This window comes from Triplophysa dalaica, chromosome 5 (assembly GCF_015846415.1).
Source record: "Triplophysa dalaica isolate WHDGS20190420 chromosome 5, ASM1584641v1, whole genome shotgun sequence".
NCBI classification, from domain to species: Eukaryota; Metazoa; Chordata; class Actinopteri; order Cypriniformes; family Nemacheilidae; genus Triplophysa; species Triplophysa dalaica.
Genome location: NC_079546.1, coordinates 8481906 through 8500622, shown reverse-complemented (window position 1 = coordinate 8500622; position 18717 = coordinate 8481906). Strand labels below are relative to the sequence as shown.

The window sequence follows — 18717 nt, the reverse complement described above, 5'->3', positions numbered from 1 at the left end:
TCAGGGAACTGAGGTTACATACGTAACCAAGACGTTTTCACTGTTAAGATTATCTTGGTCAAGCTGTTTAGGGTGTTGTCTTCTTGAACATCATGCATTGATAGACGGAGCTGTACCGACAAAAAAGTTTAGTTTTGATAACTTAATCATGTGTCGTTCCAGACCTGTTTGAATTTCTTCTTTGGAAGACAAAATACATGTAATGAATACCTTCTTGGGTGAATTCAACACAATGGCCGTACATCATGACTCACTCAATTTTAATTTGTGGGTAAACAAATCCCTTAAATGTCCCCTTCATTGTACGGTTTATAGACAAAAAAGCAAAAATGATTTACTGTAGACTGACCAAGATCAGATTTCACGATTTGTCAGCAACCATGGGCACGGTAATCTATACTTTCCACAAAATTCAAATGGCAGCATCTGCCGGTAAGCATCTTGTACTGTAAATTTAATCAATATTCTCAGCATGACTTTGCTGGAGGAATTAAGAATGATGAGAGGTGGTTTGAGTCCTACTCCAAAATAAACTTGCAAGTCGATCACCAGATCCACTGAACCAAATGCTCCCACTCAACCCATGTCTGGGTATCCGAAGACATCCCAGAATTCTCATCCGGTGGAATTAACTGTAGACTTTTCAAGCCAATAAATTACGGAATGAATTTTAGTTGGGTCAGTGAAGCCCAGCTGGGTTGCCAGCCCTTCGCAATCACTCATCCAGTTATAGCAGCATTCATAATAGATGACGGAGAGCATGTGGACGCGGAGTGAAGAAAACAGCCACTGGCCATATGCTTGTAATGACCGAGGTAACAGGGTGGACATGCTCTTTTCACTGATGCATATTCTCTTCCTCCTCTTCCCCTCCGAACACCCCCTAAATGGTGCATGAGGCTTCCCATAAACCAGAACCTCACCTCAGCTACCAGATGGCACAGACAGGCACACTGACACAGATGCAATTATTCCAGCGTATCTTGGTTTCGAAGGCAGCTGCACAAACACGGAGCATGCAGAAATGTCTGCTATGCAAGTCGAACTGAGCTAGATGTAGGAAAACGTTGTTATAAAAAATATACTGCTAAATTAGCAATGTGGGGATTTTAGCGGCATCTAGTGGTGAGGTTGCAAATTGCAGCCAATGGCTCAGTCAACCTCTTCCCCTGAAAAATGATGCAACAGCATCTTAACATTAAGTCGTCCATATGATTAGTGTGCTATATTCCGATCTAGTATGGTTTAATATTCCACAACAGCTTTGTGTGAGAAACAGAGCAGCAATCAAATCTTTTAATTTATTAGTTCAGGATGGAGATAATTATCTGTGCATAATAAAATATGTTTCCGTCTGTTTTATACCGAACTGGGACACAGCTAATACCCATGTGGAGCTCCAGTCCTGATTCAATGTAACTGCATGAGAAATAGCAACCAGTACATTGTTTTGAATTTCTCATTTGTGCTCTACAAAAGAAACAGAGTCATACAGGTTTTTAAAGACACAAGTGAATATTTGGATGAACTATTCTGTGACTGTTGCGTTCGGAGATGGTAGATGATAAAACAACAAAGCATTGCAGAGCACTGCATTATAAAAGGAACATCTACCTCTTCAACCTCAGCAACCTCCCCTAAAGATACAGGCCAAAGTGAGGAAAACAAACAGGGGAATACAAGGCAAACGTTCCATCAATCAAACTCGAACGACAGTCATTACATGCCTTTCTGATCAAAACCAGATTTTTCAAATCACTCCTGATATGAGAACAATACTACTTGGCGAGATCGAAGGACAAAAGGCTCAAGAAATGTAAACAGCCTGTGATATTATCGCTGCAATAACACGGACATTTATTCCAATAACTATTTAGTGACACTCGAGGGCTGACAGACAGGTTGAGTTTCCATGACAGAGAAATCCAGGCAGTGGGCTCTGTTTCTGTTTACAACTTGGCTCGAGAAGTCTAAATCCCTGTCAAACAAAACATTCTTTTTTCTGTCTTTTAATGCCGCTTTTGCAGAAAATTAATTATAGTATCCACCTTGTCAGGGTACGGTGAGGGCATTTTTCCACGCGCCACTGTCCATAACAACACTCTGGGCTCTCGGGAATACTGCTGGGTGAATTTTCATTTGCTATGAATTCATTTGAAGGAAAAAAGCTGGATCTGGTCCAAAGACAATATTTGTCAGAGAAGCCTCAATTCAGACCTAACAGATATTAAAATGGGAGCTGCTGTACTGCTTTTTCGTTCTCTGATCTGTATGTACTTTGAGTCAGTTTCTGGATGAATCCGAAAGTTGTTTCGCTTGCTCTGCAGTTTCTTTCAAGCTGGTCATAAACAACTGATCAAAAGAGCTGTGTTTTAATCAGACGCAACAGATTTACTGTGTGAATTCAGATGACTGTGGGAATGGCACGTTGTGGTTTTGATTTAATTGTTCTGATGACTTCCGAAATCAAACCAATTGGTGATGTGAAAGAACTATGCTAAGTTAAATGAGTAGCGAAACTTGAGAGCTTGTCGATTTGGTTGTGAGAGCTTTTATGTTAATTTTAGTTCCATTTTTTGCAATTTTGTTATTTAACTTTTGCCATTTTATTAATTTTTATGTCGGTATATAAGATGAATTTATTTGTTTGGTTTAGTTTGTATTTTTTTTCAGTTAATAATTTTGGTGCCATAACTTATTTTATTGCTTAGCAAGTTAATTTCAAAGTTTTTAAAACATAATTTAGGTCAATATTTTATTTGATTTCAAAAGAAAGAAATGTTAAGTTTTACTAAACTGTAATGACTTTGACTGGCATTCACAAAAATACATCAACAGACACCAACATATTGCATATATTTACACTTACGGTACTCTTAGATTCAGATTCGCTGTGCAATGGAATTCATTTATCTTCACAGTGCCATGATCTTAGATGTTTAGTGGAATGCTGGCTTATTTAAAATGAAGTGCTTTAAGTGCTGACATGAACTTAAACAGGCCTCATAATCACCCCATGTTGGATCTTTAGCTGCCTAACAAACAATAGTGAACAAGTTTTATTGTTGTGTTGACAAATGTTTTAATTAAAACTGATCTGGGGCCAGCCTCTACAGCACAAAACGTTTGCCCCAGGAGGTAAGAATCAAGCCTGCTCTACAAACAGGAACCTTCAGCCCACAGCTCGGAGGGTCAGAGTGGATTTGAAGTCATTTGATTGGGTATGAAGTAACCATGGAAACCAATAACCACAGTGAACGTTCAGATACTTGAGCAGGCTGTTAGCGCCGTGCTCAAACATCCAATGCCCCATCTAAGATCGTATGCACTTGGCATAAAAGTCTCTTTCTTGGTCACGGCATATAGCTGGAACATTTCCAGGCAAAAACTTTTCTACTATCAGCACCTGCCGAGCTCAGCTGGGGGAGGAACAGACGCGACTGCATGCTGGAAATTATATCTAGGTCAACAACACTCCGCCGAACACACTTCCCCAAACAAACACGATCACTCAGCAAACGCCCCCTTTTATCCAAAACACGAACATTGTGTGTTAGGCCTGAAGTGTGCACGGGTGTGTCTTGCTCCAAGCCGGTATGTTTACTTCGTATGGCGCACGTGTCTGTTGCGTTCGTGTGGAGCGAGGAGGGAGTGCGTATTGTTGGGTTTAAAGCTTTTTTGTGAGATCATATGCTCGCACACACACAAACCCACCCTCGTGTGCAAAGCTGTCGGATTAGGAGAATTGTTTGTAGTGTCGTGTTGCAGATTTTGCCGCTGTCATTTTAGAGAGGCAAGCCCATCTTGAAGAAAGACTGACATGTATACTAAGAAGTGATCTTCTGGAGGGGTTGCAAGGTCATCGCACACTTTCTACATGAGCTGTCAGTCACCTTCTTAGGGTAACTAAAGTATGTGTAAACAAATGTCCAGAATGTTAAACGTCAGCCTTCGAGTTAAAGGAGGAATATTGATTTTACTTATGAAAAAAATATAAAAATTAGGAATAAGGGCTTTTTTGACAAAATAGCAAGAAATATAATATTTTTCTTTTGAAAAACATAGTAAAGTGTTGGTCACACAAAAATCCGTCAGACTTTCTTCCGTAGAAGACCAATATTTATTTATTTATATTACAGATATTTTGAACAAAGTTCATAACTGAACAGCACGGGACTCCATTCATTTCGATTGTGTGGACACAAAACCAATGGAAGTGAACAGGTGCTGGTTACCAACATTCTTCCAAATATCTTCTTTGTGTTCTGCGAAAGGAAGAAAGTCATACGGGTTTAAAAGGAGGGTGAGTAAATGATGACAGAATTTTCATATTTGATATTCATATTTTCATATTTTCATCACTTTAAAATGGAGGTAAATGGTGTCCATAAATTTTAACAATAAACAAAGAATGTAAAAATGTTTTGCACTTTTCTGGTAAGTGCCTCACTGTTTTTCTCAACAAAAAAAACAATGACCATGTGGGAGTAAAAAATATTAACATGTGCTTTAAACAGGGCTCGTGAAGGCTGTCCTGCATTCAAATATATTAGCAGATATAATCTGGTTCTCTTTCAGAACATTAAAGCGTCACTTGAGCATTTCATTGGCCGATCAGCAGCAAACACAAACCAGACAAAGCTAACTAAGGTGAAACAGGAACTTCGATTTGACCTATTTCACAGAGTTCATTTCCTGTTTTGCCCACTAGCGCAGAGAGACGCGTGAAACGAGACACCATAACACTGCTAATGATCGCGGCCGCGGAGAGCGGATGTCACAGGCAGCTTATAATAAATGGCAATAATATGACGCCGTCCAAAACAATAGCTGCGTGTCAAGCTCATTGCCAATTTCAATGCACACAAATCTGCGCTTTTCCTTGAAGATTAAAGGGGGCTAAATGGCAAACGTATACGTTCCTGTGTAAAGTTTAACCACAGAGTCAGCTTCCAAATCTGCATCTGACACACCTACTGCATCAGTGGTTTGAACTGATCTGTGTTGCATTAATAGAAAATGAATGGTGTTTTTTTAAAATGTCGTTCCAGTACATTGCCTTTCAGGAAGCAGTTTATTTAAAATCCATTCGTACAGAAACAAATTCCGCTTTTTCACTGTTGATGTATGCACTCTTTTCCAAACGCATAACTCAACGCGCAGTTCATTACCGGGATATCTGCTGGCCGCTTTGATTTAACTTTGCATCTTATTTTAAAAGCACGTACAATCTATACTGACTTCAAATTCAGTGGTTCTTATATTTAAACACAAACCTTAATTAATTTAATGCTTACTTTGGCTCGTCTTCTTTGTATTCACATGAGCCACGGAGGGGGGCGTAACTCATAGCTTTATCTCCTCTAGTTACTTGAAATGTCATAACAGGGTTGGGATTTCTAAGGCAGGACTTTAAGAGCTCTCGTCTGTACAGTGACTCAGTGTTGCAGGAATATCTAAAGCAAAGGGCCCTAATGATCTTCCACCTCTTGCTAAAGGCAATTCAGTCCAGCGTGGCCAATTCGATTGAAAACCCAGACATAATCAGTTCCAAGCAGACTAACTTAATAATTAGACACATTAAAGAGCTCTGATTTTGTGTCGGCACTGCGGTATGGTTTGTCTGGTGGAGGGGAGTATTTTCAAGTTTTCGAGATTCCTTTGGTAAGGATGACTAAGTCTATCCTGGTCCAATGGCCAGTTAGAACTCAATATCCATGGCCAGTAAAATGCCTTCAGCAGATACCGCAGATACAGATGTCAAGATCTATAATGAGGTGTAAGGGCTATAGAAACTGTGACTCTGGTTTATAGTGAGCCGAATAGCACCTGTGAAATACAAGCTGTTTATCAATGTCATCTGAATGGAAGCTAACTCATATTTCGCTCATGTGGCAAAGCTCAGCGGCCACGCTAACTTGGCAATGATCTAGGGCCTAATAGTTACTACACATGCAAAGAATTACAGGACTACAGTGAAATGCAGTGAAATGTAGTTTTTCTTAAAAAAAATTGATCACTACGTATTAGCCTACTCATTGTTATTTTAACCTTTGGACTTGCCGGCAAAACGTGAGTAAAATGAGGCAGATGCACACATACTGTGTAGCCTACTGTAAAGTGGGGCCTAAAAGTCTGAGACCAGTAGTGGAAATATTTTATCTAACTTTTTTTTCTAAATTAGAGGCATTTAATGTATCATCTTTATGCTTTATTGTCCCGACTGGAAGGAACTTTGCAAGCACACCCTGGCAAATCCTAAAATCCAAAAACTATTTGAGCATCTGGTGTACTTCAATGGAAGCTAAATAAAATGAGAAATGCACCGATATATCGGCCAATAATCGGTATCGGTCGATAAAAGCAGTTTTTCACACTATTGGCTATCAGCCGATGTATACTGTCAATTAACATGCAATGAATTTGTGGTCTGCATATACAATACAAAATGTTAAGAAATATCACCAGTTTGATGTTCAATATTACATATTATATTACGTCAGTATATGAATTAACAACATTCAAAAAGTTATGTAATATAAATTTAATCTTCAGTATGTTGTTTCCTAAATCCTAATGTACTTTGTTTCCAATTCACACTTTAATATCCCCGACTTCCAATGTGGTCTCAGATCCTTTGCAGTCCACTGTATGTCCTTTGGTGTTACATCTATTGTTATTGAGGTATGGGTGTTTACTACAGCTGTGTGTGTTAATGGTCACCTACAGGTCAAAGGTCCGATTTGGCAGGCCCACCAAAAGCCAAGACAGCCCACTGCTCACAGATGTCTGACAGCAGCAACACACACAGTTTCCCCCGAGAGAAATGCGTTGCACCCCTTCAAGCCAGCTGGCAACTCCCTTGCCTTAGTGAGAAATGAGACATTATCTTACCCTTGGGTATTTATAGCTGCCGCATGCTTTATATTTTTTAATTCAGGTCTAAAAGCAAACCTTCTATAGGGACTTTTCCAAAACTCTGCACTATCTCCGTACCACATACACAAACACTAAAATCGTTGTAAATCAAAATGGTGTATGCCAACTCTCCCGTAAGAGTTATAATGGCTGTTGACATTTACAAAATGAAATTTTGTTCATTCTTCAGCCAAATAACATTGCCTCTGGTTATTAAATGAAAACACAAAGTTCACGGAGTCAGTGAATCAAATTTTGCACTCATTTTACACAAGAGCCATTGAGTTATATCAGATGTAACATAAGCGCTCCCTTGTGGCAATTGTCAGAAATGTGCCGGGTCAGAAAAAGTGCTTGATCCAAAACTCTTGGCATTTCATCATTTTGACACGTTTGGACACCGGGTAAAAGCCTGGAGTTCCTTTTGGAGGCAGTAACAATTTGTAATTGTTAAGCAACAGGTGTGTGTGCCGTTCTGTTCTGCTTCCAAGCCAGCCCACACAATCACGACCATAAAGTCGCTGCTTTTTGAACACACACACACACCGAGCAGATCATACGTAGCTTAGTTACAGCGTAATCACAATTACAGCAGCTGGCAAGCGATGCAAATCTGTTTAAGCGGTTCCTTTAGACTGTAGACTAAACAAATAGACTAGTAGCCTCACACAGACAAATACCGATGTCAGAAGAAGCCGTAGATGTGACTGGGCTTCCTCTGTGGAAACTCAACCCAGCGGGAATGAGCTGACAGAACTGGAAGCAGGCGAAGGAGATGGCGTGTTTGCACAAGTGTTTGGACCTGGCTGGGCGCCGGACATTTTTCTGAATGAAAGAAGGTGACTTTAAAAATCGCACCTCCCTCCACGGACCTTCCAAAAACCACAGAACGTTCCGACGGTCTGCTGCCTCACCCTTCAGAAATCCCTCCAAGAAAAACACGCCGCGCAGGTGCATCTGCGACAGGCCTGCTCTGAAGTTCGCCAGTGGAATGATGTTGATCACTGTGAAGTCACAGGACTACTAACATTTCATTCTGTGGAAACATTCCTGTTTTTCATATCATAAAAGAATAAATCCCTGTGATGAGAACGATCCAGCACGGACACGAAAATGGGCCTAAATGACATCAAAGTGACAAAATAAGTCAAGGACTTTTCCTTTCAGTCAATGCTGCCAAGATTTAGATTTAGAAAACCAAGCATCAGGGGTTACAAATCGAACAATTTCCTACATCTGTTCTCACAGTTAGATATTTCATTTTAGTACTAGATTACTAGGTCTTAAAACAATGAGGTCGGATCACCCCATGCTATCGTAACAGTAAACAATGATATTTTAATGAAATGGAGGTAACCAGATAGTTCCCTGGTTAAAGTCTCAAACGCTAACCACCTGCCGAGGCCGGGGAGAGGGGCTGCCGAGGCCTCTGTGAATATAGTTCAGATGAGGACACTGGCAAACGCTCCTCAGGAACTCGCGTGTTGAGAGACCTGGCGTGAACTGTGGAACCGTAGCTCGCTGCCAGCTCTCTCCATAACTAAAGCTGATTTAGATCGAGCGCCTAGAACGGGATTAGGTTTCATCCACTGTCATGCATTTTCACAGTGATGTTTTGAATCCCGCGGCACTCTTTGATTTGGCCAAAAACAGTGTGTTTTTTTTGGAATCTATGTAATGTAAGATGAGGAGCACGGGAGGACAGCACGCTGTCTTCTTTATTTCAATATTGTCCTCCAAACACTACACAAAACAAGGCTAACATTGACTGAACTGACCATGGTGTTTATAAATATGGTAAATTGTCTTCCAATTCGCTATTCCTTTGAGACCCATTGCCGATTATGAATGGACATTCGGGAAAAAAACGGGGAGATACATATGCAACGGGGGGAGTGTTTTTTTCCACGGTTGTATAACTGAATCACTAAAATAAATAACGGATCCTGCTTCCAAGTACGAATCCCAGTCCCAGAGAGCCTTTCGAAAATTTTACGCTGTGAGCTCCATATGAAATGTGTTAAGCAATTGCAATAAAATGAAACTCGTCTTTGCTTTCTATTCCAGTGAACGTATGAAGGCCAACTTGAAACATTGTATCACCAAAGGGATCTTAGATACACATCCCTTGTCTCCTCACACCATGGGAGAAGTAGATCTGCCAACAGTAGCTCTAAAAGGCAACAAAATGTATAAACAGCTAGATTCAGGTAAACCAAGACTAGTTCTTCATACGCCACGAAATCCCAGAACACAAATCATATTGACTTTATAGCTGAAATGTCCTTCATGTTTCCACAAACACAGCTTATCATTGTCAGCCTGACCGCTTTCACTCTCAGGAGCCCTGGATTCAAGATTCAGAAAAAAATGGAGCCATGCCAGAGTCTGTCAATACAACCTTGTCTTACTGACCTAGACTTCACTTGGCTTGGCTTCCCCGATGAGAGCTGGATTTCCAATTAAAAAGCGGAATTTTCAATGTAGGATTATGGGATTTTGATGGATGGCTACGGTCTTTTTCCCTTGAGGGACTGAATGAGAAAGGACAATGCTGCTCTCTTTTTGGAAAGACTGTGACTCAACGTGCAGTTCATCTGGACGTCATGTCACCTCGGATCTAAAAACAGTTCTTCACGACAAATCCAGTCTTGTCTCATTTTTTTCAGACAGCACCTGCGGCCTCCATTCGGGTAATCGGTAAACCAGCACACCAGTTTTGTCTAATGAAGTTTCTTTAACCATATAAGTCAAATTCTGGACAGTGCGGTCTTGTCATTTGCCAGACAAACAGTATCCCCAATTGTGCAAGAGATCATAAATCTTCAACAAAGAACTACAGTGCGTCCAAATGTCTGACAGTACACAGCATATTATGAAGTTTTGGCACTTTAAAACACTGCAAACAAATAAACACTATGGTGTGAAATGAAGACAAAACGTTTGATTCAGCTATATTTTAGGTCACTAAGCAATTAAGCACATTTGTGACAATGTCACAAAGAACTACTTACTGTACTAACATTGTGCGAAAGGTCAAATTTCCTTTCTTCCATTGAAGCACACAAGATGTTCTTTGGAACATTTTCACATCATGCTGGGATAACACGGATCAGGTTTTGCACAAACTTGCAGAGCCCATGCCAACGTGAGTGCATTTGTCATTATAAAAATAGGAGGATATTCCAAGGCTATGTTAATTTAACTCTTCACTCCATTTCAAACCGTTCATAATGAAATAAAACTTGTTTAAAAAAATAACAATGAAAAATGCATGAGAACAAATATATGACAACAGTTTCTCTACAAGACAAGTAATGACTAAAACCAAGTTAACAGCATATTTAAAAAATACCAGATTTTTTGCTTGATTTTCTGTCTGATACTGGCCGATAAGTCATTTTTCCCAGAATGTGAGTGTGTATACTTTTATCACATAATAAACTAAGCACAAAGCGATAAACAAACAAACCCTTACTTTAAGTAACCTGATGCCCTACTGAAAAGTATATTGTTGTAATGAAACAATTTAACATAGAAAAATGTATTAAGCTATAGGAAAAAGCCACGCAGGGGTTAAATGAGAAAGCGACTGTTATTCAAGCTCCCCCCACTATCAGCCTCTCACCCCCCTCACCTCACCCCCTCGGTTGATTGAATCTTTTTGCCACGCGCTCCCGGTTCCTCCCTGCCAGCTCCCCCCCTTTTCGCTTTCTTTACGCCTCAAAGTTGTCAAATCCCATAAATGAAAACATATTGAACTCACGCTATTTTCTCTTTTTTCGTGGACTAATGGATTTTCAATCCACAAAACATTTGTCTGGATGACATCACCCCTGGGTTTTTGCAATATTTTACCAGATATAGTAGCCTACTGAAGAAACACTTTCCTTACCTTCATAATTCAATTTGGAAAACGTTCCTCAAATGCGTCCCCTTTGGTTTTGCTGGTTATTATTACTGGAGCGCAAACTCATTGTTTTTCACAATGGTGTGTATTTCATTAACTGACTGTGAATGCAAAATGCTACGGTGGATGAGATTCCTGGACTGTGACCTCGAGAGTTCTGAACCAGTGCGTGCTCATTAAACTCTGCATGGATTTTTCCACTAAAGCGTTTCAGCACACAAAACTTAAGTAAGCAATGTGCATCATGGTCTACACTATATGAGTTTATGAAAGAGCAGTTTACCTAAAAAATCTGAAGTTGGAGGCTTTCACACTTAAGTAAAGGAATAGAAAAGTAAAGAAGAAGTCGATTATCATAATCTTAACATATCCCAAAGCTCAATTCAAAATGTGCGTGATAACTTTAATGCCAAAAGAGTGCTAGTTCTTGCATGTGCAGTGCAGTAAGCAATTGCGGCGTACCATTTTCGCATTCTGTATGCAAACGTGAGCTTTGGCTGAGGTTAACATTGTCAGTGAATAACACTTCGAACTTGAGATTGTTTTAAAAAAATTACACTTATGCACTGTTCTACGCTTTTTATAACATAAATAGTTTCAGTAATGCGTTCTCATTAACATTTCACAAAAAAGAAATGCATCCAGATGATGCTCTCATCCAACCGAGAATATGAAGTGTGGAACTCTGGGGACTTCACGCACTCAACAGACGCAGTTTAGGAAGGGAGGCGGAGCTATCGGACGATGCTCGAGCAAATCTCTGCTGCGGAGTGATTATGCTTCAATTTAATGCTGACTGAAGTCATGCTGAGCAAAACAGATGAAAATGATATTAAATTTACGATTTACGAATGGATTTTTAAAGAGTTGTGAGATTGATGCCTTTGCCCTCGTCTGGGAAACCCCACACACTTCCAGTTAGTATAAAACCATTTAGGCTTCCATTTGGGACGATACTACTATGCTTAACCCTTGTGGGCTATTTTGGACATTTCTGTCCATTTCAGTTTTGTATTCTTTGTCGTTTTGGCTGTGTTTTTGCAAACATCATACATTTTGCAAAAGGTGTGTATTTTGTATATTTAGCTCGATTTTGCATTTATAAATGATTTTTAAACTAGGTACATACAATTGTTACACTCAGTTTCATTTGGACAAAAATGTCCTCATTGAAACCCAGTAAAACTATTTGCCATGCAAGCATAAATCATACATTCCATATAAAAATCATTTGATCATGTTTGCAAAGGGCTCAACCGACGAAAAATAAAATAAAATAAAAAATATCAACATTTTCAAATATGTACTATTTACTTTTTCCTTATGCTATTTTCTCCATTTTAGTCAATGGAGCATTTAAGTTTTCCTGTTTCTGCTGTATTATACAGCATGGCGGGCAAACCAAACAAAAGACACAGCTATAACTGTGTTTATGGACTTGGTTTTTATATATTAGTGGAGACCTAAACCTGAATGCACACCAACTCATGGGGACCCGTGTCACTGTGGGGACCAAAATTGAGGTCCCCACTGGCAAAAAAGCTTATCAATTGTGAAGATCGATTAAAAATCTAAAAATGCAAAAAGTTTTCTACCATCTATAGGTTTAGGGCTTCGAGGGGGGATAAAATATACAGTTTGTACAGTATATAACTCATTACACCTATGGACTATCCCCACGAAGATAATAAAACATACGTGTGTCTGTTAGTACAGATGTTAAAGTGTGGTTTGTATGTCTGCACTGAAAAAGTGTGTGTGTATGTATACAGTTTGAAAGAAAGTCATCATATCTTACAGCAAATCACAAAACCTTATATTCAAGTCATTGTAGCTTATAGAGTTTTTAAAATATTTTTTGTTCAAACATGTTTTTTATCCCTTGTTTGCATTATTACTCATTTTTAATACTTTTTAAACTGAGATAAAAGGTGAGCTTGATTTTCATGTAGAAGTTCACAAGCCCCCTCACTACTACTTCTCCATAGAAGCATAATAGATGTGGCATTATCTAAACAATAAAGGTTAAAACTCAAAAAATGTATGCATTTTTGGTAGTTATGATCAGGTTAAAACATAAAAGTTAGTAAAAGTAGAAAAAAATGAATATATAATCATTTGCTTAAAATGGGTTTTTAAACATGGACATTTCTATCCATTTTCAGCCTAAGTGTGAGTTTTTGTTTAAATCTTAAAACTCTTGTTGTTGTTGATTCATAACATATCCAAGACTATAATAATAGAGTTATATAATAGATAATATATATATAATAGAGTTATTAATTTTTATCATAAAAACACAACAGGGTCCCCATGTAAACAAACAGGTATTTAAAGTGGTAAAATTCTAAAAATGAATGAACGTTTGTTAGTTATGAAGTAACAGAAAGTGTGAAAAAATATGTATATACAGTATAATATTTGTATGACCGTGTTTGTCCATTTTCAGCCTAGGTGTGAGTTTTTTTAATGGATGCACAAGGGGTAAATTCATACACTAGAGGGTTGAGTGCATAGTGTATTGTACTATCTCTCTAATTTAACACACCTGATTCAACTCAACAGCCCATTAGTAAAATCTCCAAATCCTCAGCAGAGTGTGTCAGATTAAAGTGACATCAAAAATGGCTGTGTGCAAGCATCCAATGGGTGAAAGCTTTTTGCCTACCAGGCTCCCTTTTGGCATATTTGACTATGCTTTCTTCCATCGTCCCACCAAATTCAGATGATGGTGATGATGGATCTTTTTCTTGTCTCCACTGCATCCCTGCAAACCAAATTCCAAAGAAATTATTAGCTGTTTATGCCTTTGAACATGATAACAACACATCTGACTGTACAAACAAATGATTCCCACATATAGTAGTGGAAATGTAAGGATTAAGGATTGTTTACCATGCCAATATTTCAGGTACAGACATCACTGTAAACCCTTGTCGTAAATAATTAGAGTTTATCACTAGTTCAAAAACAGAATCTGATTGGCTCTTGTATGCAGGACGCTAGCAGACAAAACATGTGGCGGACCCAAGGTAAGCAAGCGCGTCTTACCCTGGTATGTGCTCTGGGTTATTAAAGGGAAGACAAACAAGCTGCTGAGAGACGTGGCTGGATAGAAAGAGCCAGACAGAGCCAAACAGTGCCTGTTGTTGACAGACAGTCTCAGATTTTGGATCAGCAACGTCCACGGTCTGCTATAGCAGTGCGGGCAGATGAGGCCACTTGAAAGGAAGTTCAGACCAAACAAAAGTTAAAAAGCGTGGATAAGGGTTGTTAATCTTCCATTTCGGAAGTAAAGAATGTAACGAGTGACTAATTTACCTGATCGAGGCGGCTTTAAATGGGATTTTGTCATAGTTACGATACTTGCACTGTATGGCTTTTCTCGTGGCCAAAATGAAATCAGGCTACAGCAAGCTCCAAAGAAAAACCTTACAAGGTGGAAATAATAGAACGTGTAAACAGTCATTGTCAGGTGCCTTGCGGTCACCGTGACCGTCACAAATACTTTACACAGAGCTAGATACCGTTGAATCAAGAGCTCTGTTGAAATAACTCTGACAAAGTTTCATTTCCAAGAAGCTCTCTGTGTGCCAGCGATTGCCACATTTATCCGTCTGATGGTATAAGCATTGCCCTGCAGGTCAAAAGCCATTTAGTCAAATGTTTTCATAACTGTACAAATGAGAGAAACATGTGTGCATTACGAGACACTATAATTATGTCACTCAAAGAGTTTTATAATGGCATTGTAAAGCAATCAGACAGGCTGAGAGGTTTCACAGGTCTGTCTCGTTCCCTCATTTAACATATAATCCTCCAAGATTTCCATTAAAGTGAAAATTCTGTCATCATTTACTCACCCTCTTGTCTTTTCAAATCTAGATGACTTTGTATGAATTTTTGCAGAACACAACAGAAGATATTTTGAGAAATGTTGGTAACCGAACAACGTTGGTAGCCATTGACTTCCATTGGTTTTGTTTCTATAGAGTACAAGTGAAAAGGTACCACCATTGTTCGGTTACCAACATTATCTGGTGACAAAGAGGGTGAGTAAATAATGACAGAATAGGAAATAAAGAAAACGAAATAAACAAATAGCACATGAAAATATAATACTACTTGGCATTAAACACATCCACCACCCTCTGATCTGACTAGATCTTTAGACCACACCGATCTCACATTGATGGGAACGCTTTGAGCTTTTAACTGGACCTCTTCACCTATACCCAGGTGGGCTGGGTAAGGCGAGACATTTTATCACTTTAAAGATGGGGGGGTCAAATTTTATCAGCAGATCCGAGATCCAATGACAAGCAGTGGAGCAAGACGGCTTGGGTCCTGGCAAACCACACTGCCCTGGCCCGATATTCCCTAGGGCTTCTCTGTGTGTGGTCCCTCTCTCTTTCTCTCCGAGCTGTGTGCCTCCATGCACATGGACAATATGACAACACCACTGGCCAGAGATGAGCCAGAAAAGAAAAAACAATCGAGTAAGCGCTGTGAACTCAACAGCGAGGGGCTGATTTCCATTGCCCTTCGCTCCCTAAAAGTGACCCCCACGCACAAGGTAGTCTTTTTTTCCACTGGGTTCAGGAATTGAGCAGTGGTAAAATTTCGGATAAATATCCCTCTTCATTTACGCAGTCCATATGCTTTGATTTCGCTGCGTTTGAAAGGAGGGAAAATGATTCATGCTGTTGGCGCGCGCAGTAGAGCTGCAGCTGTACTCTGCACCTGCAACTCCCAAATCTGGGAAAACAAGCTCCCGGGAGAGGAAAAACGGGCCAGGCTTCACACACCAACACACACACATATTTATATTTTGCAGACTCCCCTAGCCACCATCCTTGAGCGAACCGACTTTAATAAACAGAGGAGCACTTAAACCGAAATGCTGGACTTTACAAGGCTCAAGTTCCTAGTCAATGAAGGCACCCAGGAACGTGCTGATATTCCTTTGCTTCGTTCATTAAAACGCCTCCCATAAGCTTCACATGAGGTTAAAAACAAAAGAGGCATCAACACATTTGTGATTCAGGCTGGTAAAAATCGACTTGTCACGACTCTAATTATCTCGACTCGCTTTACTGGTGATTTTAGTGACGCGGGGGACCCTAGTAATGACCTGACGCGTCTGGTTTTTATTAAAGCTTTCATGAACACTTGTTAGACTGTTTATTAACTAAACTGGAATGTCAAAGCACCACTAGATCAAAAGGTCACGCTATTGGAGATCTTTATAGGCTCCTTTCGCACCGTTGCCTCCAAAAGTGAATTCTCAGCAGTCGCACACTCACACACACACACACACACATACACTCCACATGCTACCTTGCGCATACACAAGCATTCAGAAAATAGCGACCCTATCTCATCTTTGAAATTCCTTTGGGTGTGTACGTTTGGAATTGTTACTAGAACCTAAGAGCTGCTTGAATGAGCAATATCGGCATGCCAAGCTATGACATAGGAAACACACACTTGCTCTCACGCAAACCCGCGCTGCCTCTCCATTCACACGCAAACAGCTGGGTAAGGAATGTGGGAAAAACATGCTTCCAGCTCTGTTTTGAAAAGCTTTATAACTTTGCTGGTCATCCACTGCCACTTTAAGGCATTGAGGGGCACTCTTGAGACGTTCCAGACGGACTATAACGCAGGAATATGGAGTAATGATGGACGTCGTAGTGCCCATGGCCTCTTTCCAAGGGCGAAAGAGATCTCTTGAACTGGCATTTGTGTCCAGTTAAAAAAATGGATGCATATATTAAACTTGTCTCTACGGGTACATGTGACACAAACAAAAGCGGCTTTTATCTTGCAGTGAGATCTTGCTAAATTATCTGTTTCGGTGACTGGGATGGTGACAGACATGTGATATAACACCTCTAGGTAAATCCTGACAGACTCGCACCACCCACGTTCTTTACTTAATACACCTGATAGCATTTATCTTAATGACAACTTGAGATTTTCCGAGAGATGAGTTCCAGGGCTACTTGGAACTGAAATATGTAGATGCAGATAGAGTTTGAGTGTTGGTATGAAGTGTAGGATTATGGTCCGGTCATTTGCAAGGTGCAAAAGCTACCCTCTTAATACTCCTCTCTCCCTGGTCGATTCATTTTTTCCTGGGCTGACCAGCGTAGTGCCCTGACTCACATGGGGAGGGGAACGCAGTGAGATCAAGACTGTCATTCTGCCAGGGCTGTAGCGTACTCATTTTTCATTCTTCTGACAGCTTGAAAACGGGCAAAAACAGATTTGTGCAAATGCCTTCGGGGTAGTGCAAAGCAGTGGTTTTCAACTGATGCAACCCAAAGTTCAAATACAATCCTATGCATATAATTAAATGTATATTTGTATGCTTGATTAGGACAGCATAGCATAATATAGAAGAGTTTGGTTCCAAAATGAGATAACTAATAAAAATGTTCAAAAATCATGTTTTTTATTATGTTTTCATTGTTTTATTTTGTTAGTTAGCTGTAAATCGTTTGTTATTAAAGGTTAAATAAAAACAAACCTACTGCAGTCTGATTGATATAAATTGGAATGCACAATAAAAAACTTTTTTTTTAACTAGTTATCTTATAACCACTTAGCTTAACTTTTAATAGACATGATGGTTATCTTTATGAATTCATGTGCAAATCTCAGAATCTATAAATATTATATTATATATGTATAGTTTAATTTACGATTACTTTAATAAAACTTTCAATTATTAAAATAATAAATACAATTCTTATATATAGGATTAATTTAAATGTAATCATTTATAATAATATGAATATGATAAATAGGTCTAATTTAGTTTGTCATTTTTATCCTATAAAAGTAAACTTAGTTCAAAATTGAATTAACCATTTTGGTGAAGTCACAGTTATTTTATTAAGATTTTTAATTCAATTAAAACGTACACATTTTTATTTAGTTTGTAATTTGCATTTTTGTTTGACTTTTAAAATATAAAAATAAATAAAACTATACACACCTTTTTGATGAAGTCACCACTTGATTGGGTCATCCCATGTAAATTTTGGTTCCTGAAGAAAAAAAACAATTAAGAAACAAGTTTACAGGCAATTCCCATTCACGTGAGGTGGGCTTCAACAAATCCCAAAACAACAAAACAATTAAGCAGACTCACCAATAGTAATCTGGACACTTTTAGGGATGAAAGGAATCCAGCTTTCATGGTCAATGAAGGTATACATATAAACAAGGCGCTGTGATGTTGACTGCCATGTTTAAGGAGTAAGATGTGCCAAGAAACTTCATACAGCTGCTTCTTAGGCCAGAATTGACTTTGGCAAACACTCCTGAACCTCAAAATCCCTAACAACTCATGTCCCCTCAGCCATCCAAGGCAAGCAGAGTCCTGTCAGAGTCCTGTCAGGAAACCTCAAACCAGAGGAGTACATCACAGAGCCCTGCGTGCACTTAAACCAGCGACTCCTGCAACACAATGTGGCAAGAAATTGTAAATTTATGTATATTCCAGGACCACAAAGCCGGAATATCGTTTGAAGTAGCGTATAAATACTTAAACGCACAAAACGTCGCGTTAATAATGGCACGTGACGTAAACACAAACAACGCCAATGTACAAACTATAGGCTAGTTTGGCTCAGGCGACATTTTCTGTGAAATTATTTTTTTTCAAGTCCCATAAATGTGAGAGTAGCTAACGTTATATTAGTAGTGATCCATGTACCATATATAAATAGTTTTATTTACACCGTTTTTATATTCACCGTTGGTATTAAGAAAGATAACCACTTTTTCAAGTTAGTTGCCACGGTTACTGTATCTCACGAACTTGAACGTTTACCTCATGATTATTACGCAGGTTACGCAGACGCTAAGGAACGTAC

At 39.2% G+C, this 18717-nt stretch overlaps 1 long non-coding RNA gene across 1 annotated transcript; it reads right to left on the bottom strand.

Moving 5' to 3' along the window:
* Nucleotides 1–4169: 4169 nt before the first annotated feature.
* LOC130420309 (uncharacterized) lies at nt 4170–18626 on the bottom strand. Its single transcript, XR_008906623.1, has 5 exons — nt 18558–18626; nt 17991–18298; nt 17835–17886; nt 13497–13595; nt 4170–4265 (listed from the first exon to the last, which is right to left on the bottom strand). It is a non-coding gene; the product is annotated as an uncharacterized LOC130420309 (long non-coding RNA).
* Nucleotides 18627–18717: the final 91 nt, after the last annotated feature.